This window comes from Chlamydotis macqueenii, chromosome Z (genome assembly GCF_036417535.1).
Source record: "Chlamydotis macqueenii isolate bChlMac1 chromosome Z, bChlMac1.mat, whole genome shotgun sequence".
NCBI lineage: Eukaryota > Metazoa > Chordata > Aves > Otidiformes > Otididae > Chlamydotis > Chlamydotis macqueenii.
In genome coordinates, this window is record NC_141593.1 from 26,765,379 (window position 1) to 26,785,532 (window position 20,154).

The following is a 20,154-nucleotide window of genomic DNA, read 5'->3' on the forward strand; positions in this document are numbered from 1 at the left end:
TATGTTTATTTTTCCAAACATTTTGTTTGAGAGAAAACGAGATTGCTATCTGCTGTTTCCTTATTTTTTTGCAGGAAAGCAAAGGGTTGTTGACTTCCTCTCCCCTCCCTTCCTTCCTTCTTTCTGAAGGTACTGTACTCATCTGAAAAAAAGAGAACGAAATGATTGTTCCTGTTCTCTTTCTTAAGTCATTTGAAACACTGTCCCTGTTAGTTTTCTAAGTTTACTGCAATCTCTGCACGGGGGGAGGGAGAGAAAGGGAGAGAGAGACAGAGATTACCAACATGAGAGCAGGTAGAGAGTTTAGGGCAAGACTCCTTCCAGCTTCAACAACTGGTAAGTTAAGTAAAAATGCTTTTATGGTTAACTCTTTAGAAGTTAAATATATGTGCTTTTGTATTAAGAAAAGGCATTAATCACATACACATTTAACTGATAAAAAGATACTAACCATATGCAATGACAAGCAGCATATTTATGCTATAGATACCTATAGTATGGGTTTTCGATACCGTTGGCAATAGCATAGAGTTTAATGAATGCAGACAAGAAAGTGTTTTCCAGTGAGGCTGATAATAACATAATCTGCTGTGAATTTTGCATATGTGGCTTCTGCTACCAGAATCATGTTGCAGGCTTCACTAACTTTTTCCTGAGTGTTTCAGCAAGATTCACTGGGCCATTGCTCATATAAGAGAGAAGCTGTGTCATATGCAAATTGATGTATTTCATATATCATCTGCCACTACTGAAGCCTGCTCCAACCCGACAACCTGTGCTATAGTGGGAGAAGAATTAATAGACCTTTTTTTTTTCCTTCAAACCATATTGTGTTTATGATTACACATGTTTATCTCTGCTCATCTATGTATATGATTAGTCTAGGAACAGTGACATCTAAGACACAGTAAGACAGCTCCTGGTTCTCACTTAAAAAAAGACAATGTTCATGTTGTATAGTATTTAACAACACTGAGGAAGATCACCAGCATCAGTAATAGCATGGACTCAAATGTTTATTTGTTATTTGCATTGTTGCAGATATCAATATTATTTTTCATGTTGGACAGAAATTTATCAGAACAATCAGAAGTGGCACATAAAATGAGTGATTGGATGCAAGAATATGTTTCAAACATTATAAGAGAAAAATTCTCCCCCATGCATTTATAAAAGCAGAATGCAGAGGTAGGGGGAAGAATTAGGATAGGTGTTCATTTCTCTGGAGAAGGAGATCTTGGTCATCTTCTGACCCAGTATTTCTTCAAGCTGCAGCTCTCTGAAGTGCAGGGTCCTCTGCAGGATGCCCGGAGCCTGGACAGAGTGGTTCCAAATGGCGGGCAGGCATCGCAGAGGGCTGGCGGGCAGCTCAAGCTATCCCACTCTCTGTCCTGCTACCAGCAGGACACCTGGGCTTCTTCCGCCCTGGGACGACCCTCTGCTCCCACACCTCACTGAACCAACTAGTGGAAAGGATTTTCTTTCCCCTCTATCTGGTGTCTTTCTGCAAGTTTTTCCATAGGAAGGAATGATTTACTCCAAATTCAGCCTGATTTCTGGGTAAGTTGTAGATTCCCTTTGCTTTAGGAGCAGCAGATGGGTTCTGCCAAAGGAGGTGGAAATAACCTGTTTCTCATGCTCCGTAGCTTAATGTTGAAGTTTGGTAGTTTGGTAGCAATTATTAAGTTTATTTGGTTATACTTAACTCACAAAGAATCCTCTGCTAATAACAAGTAAATGCCAGATGTTGACATGAAAACTGCTTGCCACATCTTTCTCTTGGGATACCTGGGTTTATGTTTTACATGACTAAATACTGATTGAAATTAAATAGATTATTTAGACAGCTATTTTGACGGTTACCTGTCAAACATCTAGAAAATATCTTTTTACTTCAAGTGAGAAGTAGAGGAGTCTCCCGTATGTTTAAAAAATACTTAAGCTCTGTATTTTTAGTGGTATTTTCCCCAAACTGCAAAGTGTTAGTCTGGATTGCAGTCACCTGTAAGTTTTGATCTGGATAGTTCAGAAGTTCAGGTAAGAGCCAGTTGCAGCCTTTAGGTACAGATTTTGGTTATGAAGATACTAAACATTAATGTATTCTTGATTTGGACCATGTATACGATAAATTCTTTCTCTGATTGTCTGAAATACATAAATAAATGGTAATGTGTACATATTCATAGTAGGTGACCAAAAGTAGTACATGTTATTTTTAAACCCATTCCTCAATAATGAGCACATAGAAAGAGCATCCTTAAAGGAAATCTTAATTGACAATAAAAAATAGATTCTGAATTTTGAACTTTGTTCTTAGATTCCACATATTGGGATTACTTTTCCTTCAAATAATAAATCTTTGCAATCCTTTGGCATTTATTTGTTTTCACATTGCTTAATTTATTTCTGGGATAACTGTAACATGATTTCGTAGAATGGTAATTTGTAACACAACTAATGTCTTTCTGAAGGTGGCAGGAAGAGCAGATTTTTGGCTAAAGTGTTATCCTTATCCCACATTGCGAAGATGTTTACAAGCTGGGTTGTGTACAGTTCTATTACCAGCTTATGGCACAAATTAAATGTTTGTGAAATGAATTTTCAGTTATTCACCTCAACATTATTTTTAAAAATATTGAAGCGATAAACCAAGAATAAAAAGAGAGAGGCTCTGTTTATTTTGCTTAAAGTCTTACTGTTTCTATTGCTAAGAGCCATATTTAGGTATATAGCATACATAAGTAAACAGTCAGTCAGTGTACGTATTTTCACAGAGAATTATTAAAAAACCTTATTTCCATTTTATTTGTTCTCAATTATAACCAAACAAAACATAGACAGATTTTGCTTTCGTTCTGAAAAAGAAAAACAAAACTACACCAGTGATGGCAAACGTTACAGAAACAAGTAGTATCCATGGAAATCCCAAGTTAACAGGTCTGATTCAAAAAGCACAGAAGCTGATAGAAGTCTTTCTGTAAATGTTAATTGCCTTTTTATATTGAGGTCCAGTTTCCTTAATGGTGAAAAGTGTTGAGAATGTGAGTTTTAATGCAGAATAGCAGCACTTGTGTTACATTCCTAGTAACATTTTGACATCTCTAATATAGATTTTTGACCAGGAGATAATCTGAATCTTTGAATTTTAAGGAGTTTTAGAGAGTTTGTATTCTTTCAAATTAATGCATCAGTAAGAGCCTTGCCTTAGGACTATCTGTATGTAGAGCTGATATTGGTGGACTGAGATGCACGGAGTGCATGTCACAGATTGACATATTGGCGTGCCTTTTAAGTGCTGCTTCTGGTAGTGCCAGAAAGATATGCAGGATTTAGAATGAGTGAAGGGCAGGGGGATGAATCATGGTAGCAACCCAAGAAAAACCTTGTATACAGAGGCAGAAAAGTACGGATTACCCCAGATAGCACTTCTATTGTTTCCAACCTTTGATATTGGAAAGCCTTGACAATGCAGAAAGACATCCAGCTGAATGGACCACTCCACTGAGGGAGATAAGCCAGCAGAATACCACCCTGAGAAACAAAAGCAGCAAAGGCTGCGTAAGGTAACAGGGGTTTTCTGTGGCCATGGTTTAAGGACACAAGTCAGGCAAAGATGTGTAAGGAAAAGTAGCTTCTTATTAGTTGATAAGAAATTATTTATAGTTTCTCAGCACTGATGTATGTTCTCCAGTAGTAACTGATCCAATGAAACAAACTACTCTTTCAAACAGACCTTACAAGTGCTGTGTAGACTACTACAGATAGCTGTAAAATTATTCATTTGTTTGATGGACTAACTTTGTACTCCAACTGATTTTTAAAAATAGACAACCTATTAAATCCAAATGAGCATTTTCTTCTTAAATGCAGTCATTTCCCCCACTCTAATTCACCATCTCAAAAGAGCACTAGAAAGGAAAGAACGTCAGCTTGGAGAAGAAATAATTATAGAGAGATAAATAACGTGAAGTCTTTAAAAAGGAAGAAACAAGTCTGGAAAAAAGATGACTTGGGATTATACTCTTTCTGCTGAAAAGCTGATATTCTGAAACTGAGAGCGCAGCTTTCCATTGCTGTTAAAATGCAGTGGATTTTTATAGATGATATTCAGATTTTCATTCAATGAAGAGGCCTAAGTTGATAATTATTGATTATTTAAAACACGTACTGAACTGCATTCTGGATGTCTGATTTTTCTTTATATCTATCTGGCAGGGACTAGGCCTTCTTGCTTGGCTTCTAAGATAGTAAAAATCAAATGAAAAATATTATTTAATCTTTCTTTTATTTCCTTCTAAACTTACAACACTGTGACTTGCTTTTGGTTTTATACTAGTGTTACCCTGATCTTGATAAACAAAGTGCAGCATTTTCCTTCTAAACCGACAATGTTTAATGTATTGTAAAGACTTCTAATGTCATTGGAAGTAATTAAGCTAAGCAATCACATATTAAAAGAAAATATTTTTGTGTTCCAAAGGTTATGGGAAGAAATTATGTGAATATTTGACTCATTTTTTTTTTTACTTTCACCCCTTATTTCCTGCTTTGTATGTTAGAAAGACACATTATTCATTACTTGAATGAAGGATGAAAATAAAAATTATTCTTTCTTTCTTTTCCCTCCCTTTTCTACTATAAAAGCTAAAACACTGACACATTTTTTTTTCTACTTTGTGGATGTGCATGAATGCATGTGATTTCAAAGAAAAAACTTTAGATAAAAAGTGTGTTTCCTGAAAACCTATTTACTCCTTGCCAATATTCATAAAAAATAAACCTGAAAAATCCCACTTTCCAGTTGCTTATGCCCATTAGTAGCACCAGAATTCAGAGAACATTGAAAAATAGAAATGTTCATTGGATCTGAAGGTTCATTTAATTACAAAAAGCTAGAACTGAGTCTCGTACCTTGATAACATAGCTTTTTGCTAAGGAATTAGAGAAAGGTGCAACTGGTTTGAAATTGAAAGCGAGGCTATGAGAAGGGTCGTACATTTTTAGTTGTTATTCTTAGAGGATGCTGTACTATGAGGAATACTAATGCACAGCGAGCAGGCATTACCCACACAGTCCCCTGTCTGGAGGCTTGATGCAGAACAGAAACCACCTAATTTGTCTGCATGGAAAGAATTTTGCAATGTGGTGTTTCCAGGGTGGAGGACCAGGTGTGGCAGCTCTGGGATGGGAGCATGCGGCTTTGCCCCTTCTTGGGACCCAGCTTATTCTGACACCAGGCCTTCTGATGTGCCACAAATGTGTTATCTGGGAGGAACAAGATGACTTCCAGCCTTCCTCTTCACTGGTTTGATGCTATTCCTGACTGTGCAAAAGCCACTTTTGCTTGAGTCTTCTTCAGTTAGGGTGGCAATGTAACTGTTAGACTCTTTTTGCAGTGATGAAAGACCTTTTGTTTTGTGGAGGGCTCTATGGTGGATCTGCTACTACAGACTTTGTAAATTGGAAAGAGTATGTGCTTTTACGAGCACCCAATATACTAGATTTAAACCAAACTGAAATATACCTACTCTGAAGATATCCAGGAAGAAAAGATCAGAATATGTTATTACTTCGGGTTTAGTCCTCTCCCTGAGGTGCTTTCTAAAGCAAGTGGTGCTTCATCTTGGTGTTTCAGCTCCAGTTAAAAATTATTTGAAAGCATTCTTTGAAAAGGAGGTGTCTTTCATACAGTACATCCAGGTAGCAGAGTATTTTTCTAACTGTCTACTTTTTCTTAAAAGTATTTAGAGCATATGTGTAATGAAAACAATATCAGGAGGTGAAAAGTAAAGGGATGAGCTGTTTTTAGGGCATCTGTCAGCTTCTAAGGAACAGCAGAACTTGTTTGAATCACCTGGTAGGCACCAGCCCACGCTGGGTTGGTTGCTAGTGCAGGTTTCTGAAGCTGTGAAAAGTGTCCTATATCTGTCTAAAACTATTGTCTTGTGATAGGAATTCCAGAAAATGGTAGATGACCTCCTGGAAGAGAAAGCTGAAAACAGTGTGCTCATAGGTTTTTCAGAAGTGAAAGCCATCCATTTATAAAGGTGCAGGAAAATAATTTTTCCGCAGCACCACAGCAAGGAATCACATCAGCACGAATGCTATATCAAAGTTTTTCTGAATAATACTGCACTTACAATATGATGGAACCAGGGTTTCCAGAATAATTTTATATGTCTGTAGGTAGCATTTTGTCAGGATGCTAAGGAAACAGTCACATGCATCAGAGAAACAGTGCTGATGGACTCCTCCTCCATATCTCCTCTTCCCTCTGCTAGAAAAATCAAAATACTAATTAAAGCTTTTTGATCCCAAATACATTAAGTTATTTTTTCACATCCCATGAAAAGAGAACTCCCCCTAAGGTTAAGCCACAGGTAAAGAAATGCAGTTGAACAGATGTCAGTGGATACTGTAGGCAGGGCTTGGGATTCCCTCTAATCCTTGGGATTCCTTCTAACTTGATCAGGACTGGGGATTCCCTCAAATAATGGCAGTGAGGATTTTCACTCTCTCATTCACTACTACACACGGAAAAAATGCATGAACAGACATCCAGTGGAAGGCATTGAACATGGTTAGGACAGGAAGTCAGAACAGAATTCACACAACTATTTATCCTCTGAGTAATAACCCCCTGCCCGTAATACAGCCTTGCCTGCTATTCCTCCCAAAACACAGCAATAATTTCTACCAAAACTTCTATGTTTTTGTACATGGCACTTCGCATTTTTCCGGGGAAGATGTCTGGAATAGAATGATTGGCAGGGGTGAGGAAACAGCACAGAGATTGACAGAAAGGCTTATATTAATATATAAGATTTTTTAAAGAAAACTTAATTTTATATCGCTGGTTGGCCATTCTTAGTCATGGAGCAGTGTCACAGTGGTTTGATGGTTTTTTTTTGTTTCTTTTTTCTTGTGATGAAAATCTGAACTAATTTAGTATCCAGAAGAAGCCTTTGGTATCACTAATGGTGAAGGACAAGTACTATAGTAGTTTGGGAAATGTTCAGAATTTCAGATTTCAAAGTATGCTGAGTTTCTTCTCACTCTCTCTCTTTTCCTTTTTCCTTTGGCAAACAGTAATTTCTTATTTGTTTGTAGCTCTAGTCTCTGTTCCAGTATCTGCTGATGACATTTCACTAAGTCGGAGCTGCCATTCCCACTCTATGCTAGTTTTTTTAATTCATTAAAACAACCATTTAAAATTTTTTACTTTAAAATAAGTTTTTTCCTGTTACTTTATTTACATAGAGATTTGTTTTCCAGTTGATCAAAATCACAGAAGCAATATAAAATTTGTTTTAAATTTCAGGGTTTTTTTAGTTGTGGCAACAAACATGCTTAATTTTAAAACTTCCTTAAAGTTAAGAAAATAATGAAAAGCAATATGCAGGATGCATTTTGGGGATCAGAAGGGTAAAGCATTTTCTTTTTGCTGTTCAGAGAAGATTGAATTTTGGCATCACAGATGAAGAGCAAAGCCAGAGAAGAAGCTATCTTAAATTACTTCCTTGCAGGCACTTCATATGATCAGTCAATACTATTTTATGCTGGAACTGAAGAATTAAGCACATTTCTCTTTAAACAAAATAAACTGATTTTAAAAAAGGAACAGCAGCGCTGTTTCAATGCTTTAACACAGATTTTATGCTCTGGCAGAGGTCTCTAGTCACAGTGCAGATATATCAAAAGTTGCTTCCTCCAATGCCCCAGAAATTTGCCTTAAGAGTAATTTTTAACTCTGTCTCATTGCTCATTATTCTTTTTTTTTTTCTGTTTGGGTATCAACGGAATAAACACAGTGGTGTCCTTGGAATGGCACTGACATCTCTAATTCCTTTGCTGTGTTTCCTATTGAACTTACATTTAGAGGAAAATGTCTAAGTCACTAGTGAGGCAGCTTAATTGCAAGTGGGTAATAGAAGTTAATAGGGATTAATCAGTCTTTTCAGTCAAGCAGCTTTTCCAGCAGGAAGTCAGCTCAGACTTCAGCTGAAATAAAATTTATTAGTCTTTCCTAAATGATTAGGAAAGCATCATCTGGTAATTACTTTTAATGAACTGAACACCAAGGGAAGTGTTCAGTAGCAGATATATTTTTCCTAATTCTGTTAGTTTCTAGATTTAATCCTCTTCTTTCAGTTCTTGTAGGATACAGCATGTCTTACTGGAACAGACAATACCTATGAATTTAGAAACCTTCAGTTTCACTATGAGCTTTGAATGGTGTGAAATGAAGAATTGAACGTAAAATAGATACAAAGAGCAATGGTCCTGCTGAAAACTAATAATAGTATCTCATGTTTAAGTAGAACTAGAGTTTCATTTAAAAAACAAATCTGTTTTGGAGACTTTATATGAAAATCTTTCCATACAATCCTCTGCTCCCTTGGCCCGTCTCCAACCATATGTCCACATTTTACCTGGTATTTCCTTTTTTGAGGTACCTGTTACTTTACCCATGCAAAGCCCAGAAGGTGCAATTAACTGCTAATGGTGTAGGGGCGTGCAGGCGGGCTGGCTTGATGAATCAAGGCTGAAGATGGCCCTTAGCTACCCTTTAAGACAAGAAAGAGGTGGGAGGAGACCAGACCATCTCTGGCCTCCACAGAGGTGATAACGACACTGGGACTACAGTAGGAAGGAAAGCTCAATCTATTTCCTTTTTAAAGGTCATGAATGCCAGGGAAAGGTTTACTTTCAAAACAACATCCCAAGCAGGACAGCATGAGGGTTATGGAAGGGCATGCTTTTTTGCTTATTCTAATTTTGGGTGTTCTGCATAGCTCTGTTATTTGTTTTAAAATAATACTATTGTACATCTCAAACCCCCTCTGTCTCCACTTCACTCTACAGTGTTTAATGAGTGTGCTTTTGAGGTGGAAAGATTATGTCCAAAGTGTTCTTTCAGGGACTCCACACTCTGTTAAGCATTACTGTTTTACTATCAGGTCCTTCTTTATATTATTTGTTTGTTCTTCTGTTCACCCTTTCTCTTATAATATCTGTATGGTGAAAAAAAAATAAATCCTAAAACTGCATTAGTGTTATTTGATAATTTTCCAGAGGAAAACCTATTTAATACATAGGATTCCTATGGTGCCAAAAATGTCCTCTTTTAATTGGCTGTGGCAGATATGGAAGCAGACAGGAAACAGGGATGGAATGATAGGACTTATATAAACAGTGGTTAAAGTGACTCCACATACTTTAAAAAGGCAGGGGTAGATCCATGGTTTCAGCCTTTGACATAAGAGCTCCTTATCCACTTAAGAAAAGGAATAAATTTGTCTTAATGGCATCACCTCATAATAGCCAAATCCCAAATCTTTTTCTCAGCTACACCCCAGATTTTCTGTGATGATTTCAGTACAATGTGGTTGATGCCAGAGAGAGAATTAGGATACTTAGAATGAATTACTCTCATTGTTTAACTGAGTAATTAACTGAGCTGGCCAACCCATCGTTAATTCCAATAACTAGTGAGGGCGGGATCAAATTGCATTTCCACCAGGTCTGCTGGCATCAGTTAAGCTTTGCACATTTGAAGCTCTGCTAGTGTATGTGCTCCCGATGTCACCATCATGGCCAATCTGTTCTTGTCAGCCCTGAACTCTGGCCAGGGGCTGGAAATTCAGTATACCTATGCCCAAATGCTCTTGGGGACCTAGTCCAGTAAGAATATCTATATGAAACTGAATATACACCAATGCCATCAAATTCAGTGCAAAATAGAACAGCCACAAGGTGGGAGACTATCTCATTTCCCTTCTTCCCCTCTGAGGAGTTTGGACCCGCATCTCCAGCCACTTAAGGGAGTGCCCTAACTAGAGCCTGTGAGGGTAACCCTGCTTTCCTCTGGCTGAAGCTGGGCCATTATGCAGACAAAAATGCAAGTGCCAAGGGGCAGGGAGCAGAGAGAAGTCAGGTGGGATAGTCAGGGGCTGCAGACTCCATCCCCTCTAGAGATAGGTTGAGGCTGCCCTCCAGGTGTTGGTTCTCCAGGTTTATTGAGAGTTAAAGGCACTTCAACCTCCTGAGCGACTGCATTTATGGCTTGGCTATTGTGTCAGACTCCTTTCAGTTAATTCTGCCTTGTAACCCCTTCTCTGCAGTGCCAAAACTCCAAAAGAAGGGACTGAGGATCCAGTACAGGCGATTAGTTAAGGTGCATCCTCAGCCTAAGCTCAGACCTGTACTAATTTCCTGGACAACAGTTCTCATCACTCAGTCTTATGTTTTTGTTTTCTTTTCAAAACAGGCAAAAATAGTCTGGGGTACCTAAGACAATTTACTCTTGACGTGAACACAGGAGCGCCTTCAAAAACAGCCAGGGCCAGACACTGGTTAGCCTGCTTGAGGCGATAGTTCACCCATGCGTATCCTTCAAACTTCTATTGAGAATATTAATGTATTTTGCTTTCCTGTTTTGGTGAAAAAAAAAAAAAAAGAAAAAAAAAGAGAGGCATTGTAAAATGGCATTGTAATTTTTAAAAATCCTAACCAATAAAAACTATGTAGTTAAAGAGTTATCAGCAAAAATGATCCAGCTTTGCAGCAGCAAAATAATGGTTTCTAAAGATGTGAGAAATTGAAGCAGGACAGGGTCAGCTGTTCAGGGAGTTGGTGGGGAGATGAAAAGTGGAGCATGAGTGAAATAACCTGTAGTTAGAAACACAGGAGTTTCAGGGCACTTTACGGAGAAGAAATAGAAGAGTTTCAGGGAGAGGTAGATTGAGAAAAGTGTAGGTGGCCATCTCTCCTCCTGCATAATGCAGCACTCACTGCCCTGGCTCCTCTCTAAATCTCTGGGGGTATAGACCCTCCATCAAAGCATTCAGAGATATCTCACTTCCCCAGGACACAGTGCCTATCTCTCTCTGCCTCTCAGCCCACAAGCAGCAGTTGTCCTTGGATTTTTGTATTAAATAACTTTTATCCACATCCATCTTTCATGGAATAAGAAAAAGAAAATTAGAATTCAATACCTTTGCATCAGGAAGGGTCTGAGCTGGAGGCCTGAAGACCATGTTGGAAAGTTGTCCTGATACTCTCTCCTGTTTCTTTACAAGATTAGTACCTTGGGTTAACTGCACTACTAGCCTGAGCTGATACGGCTGGTTTTACATCCCCCTGTACCTCACCAGCAGCTCTTTTTTGGGCTACGCTTAGAAGGGTTCTGCACAGGGAAAGAGAAAGGCAAGAGATTGGGCCAAAACCCACCCTGCTTGAGCAGAGATGGGGCAGGGCTGCGCTGTGGACCCAGAGGTAGAGACTGCCAGCAAATGACTGTTTCCTTTCAGCTTCCTCCCCACCCCAAAGTAGCCTTGAATTCCCTGTCGGTAGCAGAGAATCAGGCAGGTGGATGTGCTCAGCTGAGGACATATAATCTTTGTCCCCTTACACACTTTTAGATTAGATAATTGACTGTTCTTTGCAGGCTCCCACCATGTGTAGCTGTGGTTTGGGGCGACTTGTGTAAATAGCTAACAGTTTAGAGTCTGTGGATTTAATACCCCCTTTGTTATCCAGGTTGTCTATGTATTGCTGACCATTTTAGCAGATAGAATAGAGAAGCAGAGAGGGAGTGAACCACAAATGGAACAGAGAAGTGAAGAGGGAAGGAAACATAAGAGAAGAACTAAGAAAGCTCACAAAGAGGAAGAAAAAAGAAAAAAAAAAGGAGAAAGGAGGATAAGAAAAAGAGAAATAAAGATTCAAAACAGTAGCAAGCCTAAACTGTTCTGAAAGGGTACTTTGTGTGTAAGTTGATATGACTAGAGGTGGTCCATGAGGCTAAAGTACTGTTGAGGCATTACCAGTAAGGCCCTATTGCAGATGTTCAGTGGTTAACCCAGCCATGCTGCTCTGAGATCTCCACACAGCTGTCTTGTTAGGCAACAGAAAAGTATTGATAATGATAGCAAAAGTTTTCCTAAGATAAGGACAGAGCACACAGAAAAGCAACAAGAGGGACAGTAAACCATTTTGCTAAACTCAGAACACAGCACTTATACCAGAAAGAAGAAAAATACCTACAGCTACCTCACTACAGCACTGGGCAGATTTTTTTTTTTTTTTAATCTAATCAATGCCACCATTGAAAGGAAAATTATGCCATAAACCACTCTATAAGCACATCTGATGCCAAAAACAGTGCCCCAGCTTTGGCAGGGTGGGTGGTGGGACTGCACCAGACCTTCAATGGAGGAGTTTTAGAATCTAGTTTAACACTTTTGATAATTATTAAAACAAAAATGATCTGTAAGTTATGGAAAAGTTAAAGTGCATTCATTTTAAGCATTTTCTCTATTACAATAAATACCAAAGTATTTCCTGTGAAAGTACTCATCATGTCTTTCTCCCTGAAAATTGAATACAAAACCAAGTTACAAGTATATCCAAGATGATTCCAAAAGCCACTCTATAGTCAGTGCAGGCAAATAGGTATGTTTCCTAAACTTCTGTTTTTCCCAGATATAATAAAATGAAACAATGTAAATGTTTTAACAAATGTTAAAATTTAGGAATAACAAAGACAATGAAGGGTGAGAATTTCTACTGCACAGTTTTGTGAAAGAAGACCCATATCTTTCTATTGGTGTCATCTCCCAGACAATATTAATGCAGCTACACTGCATAGGAAGCCCTTAGAGCAGAAGGAATATCTAAAATGATCAAACTTCAACCATGAAGAGTCAGTGAAGGAAAAAAATAATTAATATACAAGATACCTTTGAAAGTTCATTGCTTTTTGCATCTGTTTACAGTGTCATGTTAAGGTGTTTAAACATGTTAGATTTTTAAATCAAGTTTCTTAGGTATGTAATTGTATAATTTCCATTAAGCTTGTCTGCAAAGCTTACCATCTGTAACATACAGATTGTCTCAGGTTGTAAGGTTTCATTTTTTTTTTCTCCCCATATGTATACAAGACATTTGTCAAAAGTATCAAATTTCGGTCATGGCATAGATGTTTTCACATCTTATTGCACACAGAACCCATAACAAATAACAAGGAAAACTGTGAAGGATTAGTTTCAGACTTTACTGGAATCTTTCTGCAAGAGTTAGTGAGCTCTGATTATGCCCTAGGAGGAGTTACCAAGATTATCAGTTTTCCTTTACCAAGCATTTGCTGAGAAAAAACCCCCCACATCTGTTGATGGAAAGAAGAAGTTTTATCCCAAAGCCTGATACCAGCAGATGAAGGTAATTTCCCAGGGAGAAGTGAAAAGACACCAAGCTCCTCAGTAATATCATACTAATGTAAGAAGAAAAAAAAACCTGATCTGGTCCACTTCTCATTTTCAGTTATTCCAGATAATTTTAATGAACAATTATTAACTTGTTTCCAACTCCAATTCTATTAATGACAGTAATCCAAGAAAGGAAGAGGAATATTTACAGTGATATCTTAATCTTGATAGTGGTCTCCATTTAAGCAGACATATCTGTCTCATGAAAGGCACGGGACAAGAAGCCTTATCTTAGAAGACAATTAAGCTGATGGTTAAATCATGGACTTTATTTGACACTAGGTCTACATGCATGTGTGAGAGAGAAAACAAGTGTTTGTAGAACTGGTATTGGAAAAGATTTTACTAAACCCCACAATGGCTATTACTCCCAGCTTAGGCACAGTTTTTTAAGGTTTCCTTAACACTCATCAGTATCTGCACTCATTGATTTTGGATACTTTCCATAAATCCATGTTTATTTTTACAAGGTAGTCCAAATTTCTGTCTTCTCTCGGCTCCACACTGTGGCAGAAAAAGTGTTCTTTTTATTTAAACGTAAATAATCTTTTAGGTTAGCTTCAAATAATGTAACATAAGGACTTCAAGGCTGATTTAGGTCTATTAACATATAATCAGTTGATATATAACATGTTCTGAGTTTATGTACTTGGTTTGAATATAGTAACATACACTCAATATATGTTAATGGAGTCCATTTTTCAAATTTGTGTCTTTGAAATGTGAATACTTGAAATAAAATACCTTAATATGAAAAAAAACCCCTATACAGATATTCCGTTATTAAATAACAATGGCAACTTGAGCTAATATCTAGTGAACCTAGTATGGAAATAACTCTAAATCTTTTGAGCAGATTTAGAACTTCTGTATCTTTCTCCAAGGCAGCACCTACAAACTAATATGTGACTGTACAAATGATAAGAAAGTGCATGGATTTTACAGAAATGACCATTATCATAATCTAGTCCAACTTCTTACTCTAGACAGGCCATAAAACGAGCAAAACAGACAAGATACACTGGAAAAGTACAGGTTAAAAACAACCACATGATTGTTTTCCAACTCTCCGAAGTTATGAAATCCCAGTAGAAAAGGAAATGGGCAATGGCAACATTATTGCAGGACTTCACTCACACACTGGAGGTAGTAGAAAAGAAGTGGAAGAGAAAGGAAAAAGGGGCTTATGGAGGATTTATGCTGCCGTCATGGAAACTAGCAGGGAAAATTTTAAGGAGGATCAGATGTTTACCAGCTGAAAATACTTGGTTGCTGGTAGAGGATACATTCATGTTTGTACAGGTACTCCCAGCATTTTCAGTCTGTCAAATAACTCAAAGCAGTGTAGATTTGGTAGGGAACACTGCTTTGCTGCTGAAATGAGATTAATTCATCACAGTAAAGCTGCTTTGGTCAAATCTTGAGACTGATGTGAATTTTACATGAATAGCAAATGAGTGAAAACTAAGTAAAGTATTTGGTGCTTAGTTCAACAGCTGTATGACTGAATACATTTAAAACCAAAACCTATTTGGAACAAAGGAGATCTCATTAAACCTATTAAAATAATCATAACTATCCCTATAATAACAGTTTACAAAAGTCAGAGATTAAAAAAAAAAACAGCTGGTTGTTCAACAAGACCAAAGCTCCCCAACTGCTCAACTTTAGCTCAAGAAATGCAATAGTGTGTCATTTGTTACTGATCCTCACCACATCCAGCACAGAAAGAGCTGCTAGGTTTCATTGTTTCCTTATAGATGCCAATATTCCAGGGCCCAAAAGGAGAGCAGAAATGCAGTCTTAAAGGGCATGGTTTCTACAGTCATACGTGTTCAATTAAATGTGGAATTTCTCTTCCAACTAAGAGAAGCTATTCAGCCTATTCAGCCACATTTAGACTCCCCACACTTCCCTCTGTTTCATCTTCTGAAACAGCAAACATAAGTGCAAATGTCTCAGTAAAGTAGCCCGTTTCCCTTTGTCAGAGGCTACATATCGCTTTCACTCATCTTGATCTTATTTCTGGTTTTACCATTGCATTGGCCAAGAGCAAAATCAGAACAGTAGTAGTCAGTATTTAAGACTGAGAAACTTCATAACCTCACATTCTTATGGCTGGGCTTATTATCAGTCTATAGACAGAATGCACCTTCATAGAGGAAGCAGAGACTTGGTTCTACTGAAGTCTAAAGAAACCTTGCTGTTGACTTCAGTACAGAATATTAACCAGAGACTGTAACAATGTGTATACTTGTAGAGTGAATAGCATGATTTACATACTTTTTAAAATCCTTTGTCTGTAGAAATATGAGTGGGAAGGAGAAAGTAAATAGTTACTCACATTCTGTATTAAACTCTCTTTCATGGAAGTTAACTCAACAATCTTATTAGCTGCTGCACAGATACACTGTTTTGGAAATACCTCAACAACTATCTGAACTCATTGGAGCTTTTCTTTTCTTGAAAGGGCAGGGAGAGAGCTTGTTTGTGGTTCTATTTAATAAAATAGTGTCTTTCCAAATATACCTATATACATTAAGAAAGAAACAGTGAGAATGCATCTCTCTTCTAAAGAAATTAACTTTTTAATAAGCTCTAGAGTGCTAAGTTTAGAGGGTTTTTTTAATGTTCAATTGCCAATACAGCATGGAAACCTCTGTCTCAGTGAGCTGTCCAGACCAAGCTTTCCAAAACTGAGGAGCTGAAATACTATTGATAAAATCTAGACTTTTTTTACGTCTATCCAGGTTTAAACTAACCTCGATGTTTAGAATTACACAGCGCTGTGCTACATAGCATTACATTTTAAATACTAAATGCTGAAGAAGGAAAAAAGTTTTAAAGTGCTTATATGAGAAACACAGAAGGTCTCTAGGAGATATTTTAAACCAAAATTTTTCAATTCACACCCCCTTATTTATCATTGAATATTAAAACGAGATCAGTTACTCCAGAGACAAATGGAACAAAATTATTGGGGAACTGTACTGTTAAAAGATTTAAAGCTCTTTGCTGACATTATTTAAAGAAGAAGGGACTGCTACTTAACTATTTCTGCACGGTGGTCAAATCTGGAGTCTCTTCTACAGAGAGCAGGGTTTGCTACCAACATGAAAGGAGACAAGAAGAGAGGCAACATTTAATCTTTCCTTGATTTCTACATCACGGGACTTGATGATTGAAAAGGGGAAAAAAGCAGCAAGGTGATCCATATTTGGACTGCAAATCTGTACTTTACCTCCCCTTTTAGGTGCTTTTTTGTTGGATTATATAGCATTTCTCTGATTGATATTGTCACTGACTGTTTAAACGCTTTCTCTCATAGGCTTGGACCCATGATGTGTGCAGTTGTGAACCGTGGAATAAACCCATACACTCAGTGAAAGCAGCCAAAGGTTAGTAGTGCAAGGAAATTATTTCTTTCTAGTAATTTCAAGCAGTTCTGCAGCCTCTGCCATTACTCCATCTTCCAGAAAGATTGAAGTTTTGCATAAAATAGGTTGTGGAAGAAGGGACTAACTGGCAGCCAAGAGACAAGAGAGCAATTAGACACAACTCACTGTCACTTCTGTGTATATTTGGCGGCATTTCAACAGTTTAACAAAAGCAGTAAATAACATAGATTCTCAATTGCTATGGGCTTTCTGAGGCATTTTATATCTATATTGCTAGAAAAGAATCAGATACACAAGGTGAAAGATATTTGAGGGACAGGCCTGTACCTTGAAGGGAAGAAGACTTTGGTTTACAGGCATATTTTATGTTCAAATTGTATGACTTCAACTTTGCTTAAAATGAAATTTGAAAAAAATAACTTTTTCCCTATTGGAAAGCAGTGGAGTCTTTCTTTTTGGTATTCAGAAGATTCCCTTCCCCTTCTCCCTTTTTAATAAGTTGAGTCTTGGTACCCAAAGAGTCTTCAGATCTAACTATTCCTTATTTCGCTCAGGGAGTTAGGGTGACAAGGAAACATAGCAGAATGCATACTCCCTAACAATCCCCTCTGATGGAACACACACGCTGACATATATATTACATATATATGCATGCACACACACAAATACAGTGTATATATCGTATGCGCATATATATGTACACTATTTCCAATTAGCGAGCTAGGAACTGAAAGTCACATCCTAGTATAATTATTAGGTACTTGTATCAGTTGTAAGCACTTTTTTTTTAGACTCTTCCACTGTCAAAGGTGGATTTTGAATACTCATTTTTGTGATCCTACTATTTTTGCTTCAATTACTACTCCTTCTTTGTGAACTGATTGAGTCTTTTGTCTAAATTTTTCATCTTAAAGTTTTGTCACTGAGCCTTTGACTTCACACAGTATCTCAAAGATAATTCCACAGTCTACCCTGTTAGAAGGAAGTAATCTGTTTGCAAGCAGATTTTTAAGATGCCTTCTCTTGTCCACAGCCTAACTAGGTCACAGAGATGCTCTTTTATCTATATTTAGAAGCAGGTTTATCCAGCATGGAGCTTCCTGGAAAAGAAACAGGAGTGTCTTTAGTACTCCAACCACCTTCATGCTCTCCACCCAGCAGTTCCAAGAACTGTGTTATAAATAGCATCAACTTGTCACAGATGACAGAGGGAAAATATGTCTCATTTTCCAACCTAACCTCTGCCTGGTTGTGCATGTACACAAACATACACACACATTCAGATAAGTGCATCCCTCAGGAGGACTACAAGGATGTCGTGAGATTATGCAGTGAGAAAATTAGAAGGCCAAAACCCAACTAGAACTTAATCTGGCTACTCCATGAAAGCCAATAAAAAACGTTTCTGTGAAAACATTAGCAACAAAAGAAGAGCTAAGGAAAATCTCCATCCTTTATTGGATGCAAGGGGGAAACATAGTGACAAAGGATGAGGTACATAATGCCTTCTTTGCCTCAGTCTTTAACAGTAGAACCAGTTGTTCTCAGGGTACCCAGAACCTTGAGATGGAAGACAGAGATGAGGAGCAGAATGAAGCCCCCATAATCCAAAGGGAAATGGTTAGCGACCTGCTACACCACTTAGACACACACAAGTCTCTGGGGCCAGATGGGATCCACTCAAGGGTGCTCAGGGAGCTGGTGGAATTGCTTACCAAGCCACTTTCCGTCATTTAACAGCAGTCCTGGCTAATCAGGGAGATCCCAGTTGACTGTGGGTTAGCAAATGTGATGCCCAACTACAAGAAGGGTCAGAAGGAGGATCCAGGGAAATACAGGCCTGTCAGTCTGACTTTGGTGCCGTGAAAGGTTATGGAGCAAATCATCAGAGTGTCATCACGTAACATGTACAGGACAACCAGGTGAACAGGCCTGGTCAGCACAAGTTCATGAAAGGCAGGTCCTGCTTGATTAACCTGATCTCCTGCTATGACAAGGTGACCCACTTAGTGGATGAGGGAAAGGCTGTGGATGTTGTTTACCTAGGCTTTGTTACCTACAAAGTAGGTACTAGTCTTTGACACCATTTCCCATAGCATTCTGCCGGAGAAACTGCCTGCTTCTGGCTTGGGCAGGATCACTCTTCAGTGGGTAAAAAACTGTCTGGATGGCCAAGCTCAAAGAGTTGTGGTGAACTGAGTTAAATTCAGTCAGTGGCCAGTAACAAGTGGTGTTCCCCGGGGCTCAGAATTGGGGCCAGTTCTGTTTAATATCTTCATCCATGATCTGGACAAGGGGATCAAGTGCACCCTCAGTAAGTTCGTAGACGATACCAAGTTCGGTGGGGGTGTTGATTTGCTCAAGGGTAGGTAGGCTTTAAAGAGAGGTCCAGACAGGCTGGATTGATGGACCAATGCCAATTGTATGAGGCACAAGGCTGAGTGGCTGGAAAGCTGCCTCGTGGAAAATGACCTGGGGGTGTTGGTCAACACCCGACTGAATATGAGCTGGCAGTGTGCCCAGGTGGCCAACAAGGCCAACAGCATCCTGGCTTGTATCAGAAACAGTGTGGCCAGCAGGACTAGGGGAGTGATTGTCCCCCTGTACTCGGCACTGGTGAGGCCACAGCTCAAATACTGTGTGCAGTTTTGGGCCCCTCAGAACTAGAAGGACGTTTTGCTGCTGGAGCATGTCCAGAGAAGGGCAACAAAGTTGGTGAAGGGTATGGAGAACAAGTCTCATAAGGAGCGGCTGGGGTGACTGGGATTGTTTAGTCTGGAGAAGAGGAGGCTGATGGGAGACCTCATTGCTCTCTACAACTCCCTGAAATTATGTTGTAGGGAGGTGGATGTCAGTCTCTTTTCCCAAGTAACAAGTGATAGGACAAAAGGAAATGGCCTCAGGTTGCACCAGGGGAGGTTTAGATTGGACACTAGGAAATAGTTCTTTACTGAAGGGGCTGTCAAGCATTGGAACAGGCTGCTCAGAGAAGTGGTGGAGTCACCATCCCTGGAGGCATTTAAAAGATGTGTAGACTGGGAGCTTAGGGACATGGTTTAGTGGTGGACTTAGCAGTGCTAGGTTTACAGTTGGACTCAATGATCTTAAAGGTCGTTTCCAGCCTAAATGATTCCATGATTCTGTGATTCTAAAGAGCCAAGGCAAAAGGTAGCAGCCTTATGTAAGATGAACTAAAATTCATAGTCAATATTTCAGATGAACTCCAGATTCAGGAAAAGGTCCCTATATGATCAGCGGAACATAAAATTTTGTCACACTGTACCACTAGAAAGGCTTGGAGCATTCTTAAACAACAATTACTCTGGAGATTTCGGAGGCTGTTCATATTAATTCTATGTTTAGTTTTATAGTGGAGATTTTACCCACCTAATTAGAAACAAACAAAAAAAAAGTGTAGATTAAGTCTATAAAACTGAATGTAATTTGAGAGTTGACAAAAGTCTTTCCTTTTCGAACTCTGCCAGGTA

At 38.5% G+C, this 20,154-nt stretch overlaps 1 protein-coding gene across 2 annotated transcripts in view; it reads left to right on the top strand.

Annotated features, from left to right (window-relative positions):
* The first annotated feature begins 208 nt into the window (after window positions 1-208).
* Window positions 209-20,154, top strand: part of ZNF366 (zinc finger protein 366) — a 38,040-nt gene continuing 18,094 nt past the window's right edge. Inside the window, exons 1-2 of one of the 2 annotated variants that reach the window (XM_086770919.1) lie at window positions 209-336; window positions 16,597-16,666. The gene's annotated coding sequence lies outside the window, so the exon portion shown is untranslated. Of the gene's footprint in view, window positions 337-1,302; window positions 1,561-16,596; window positions 16,667-20,154 lie in introns of those variants that run through there. The other variant, XM_086770920.1, reaches the window with a different exon arrangement.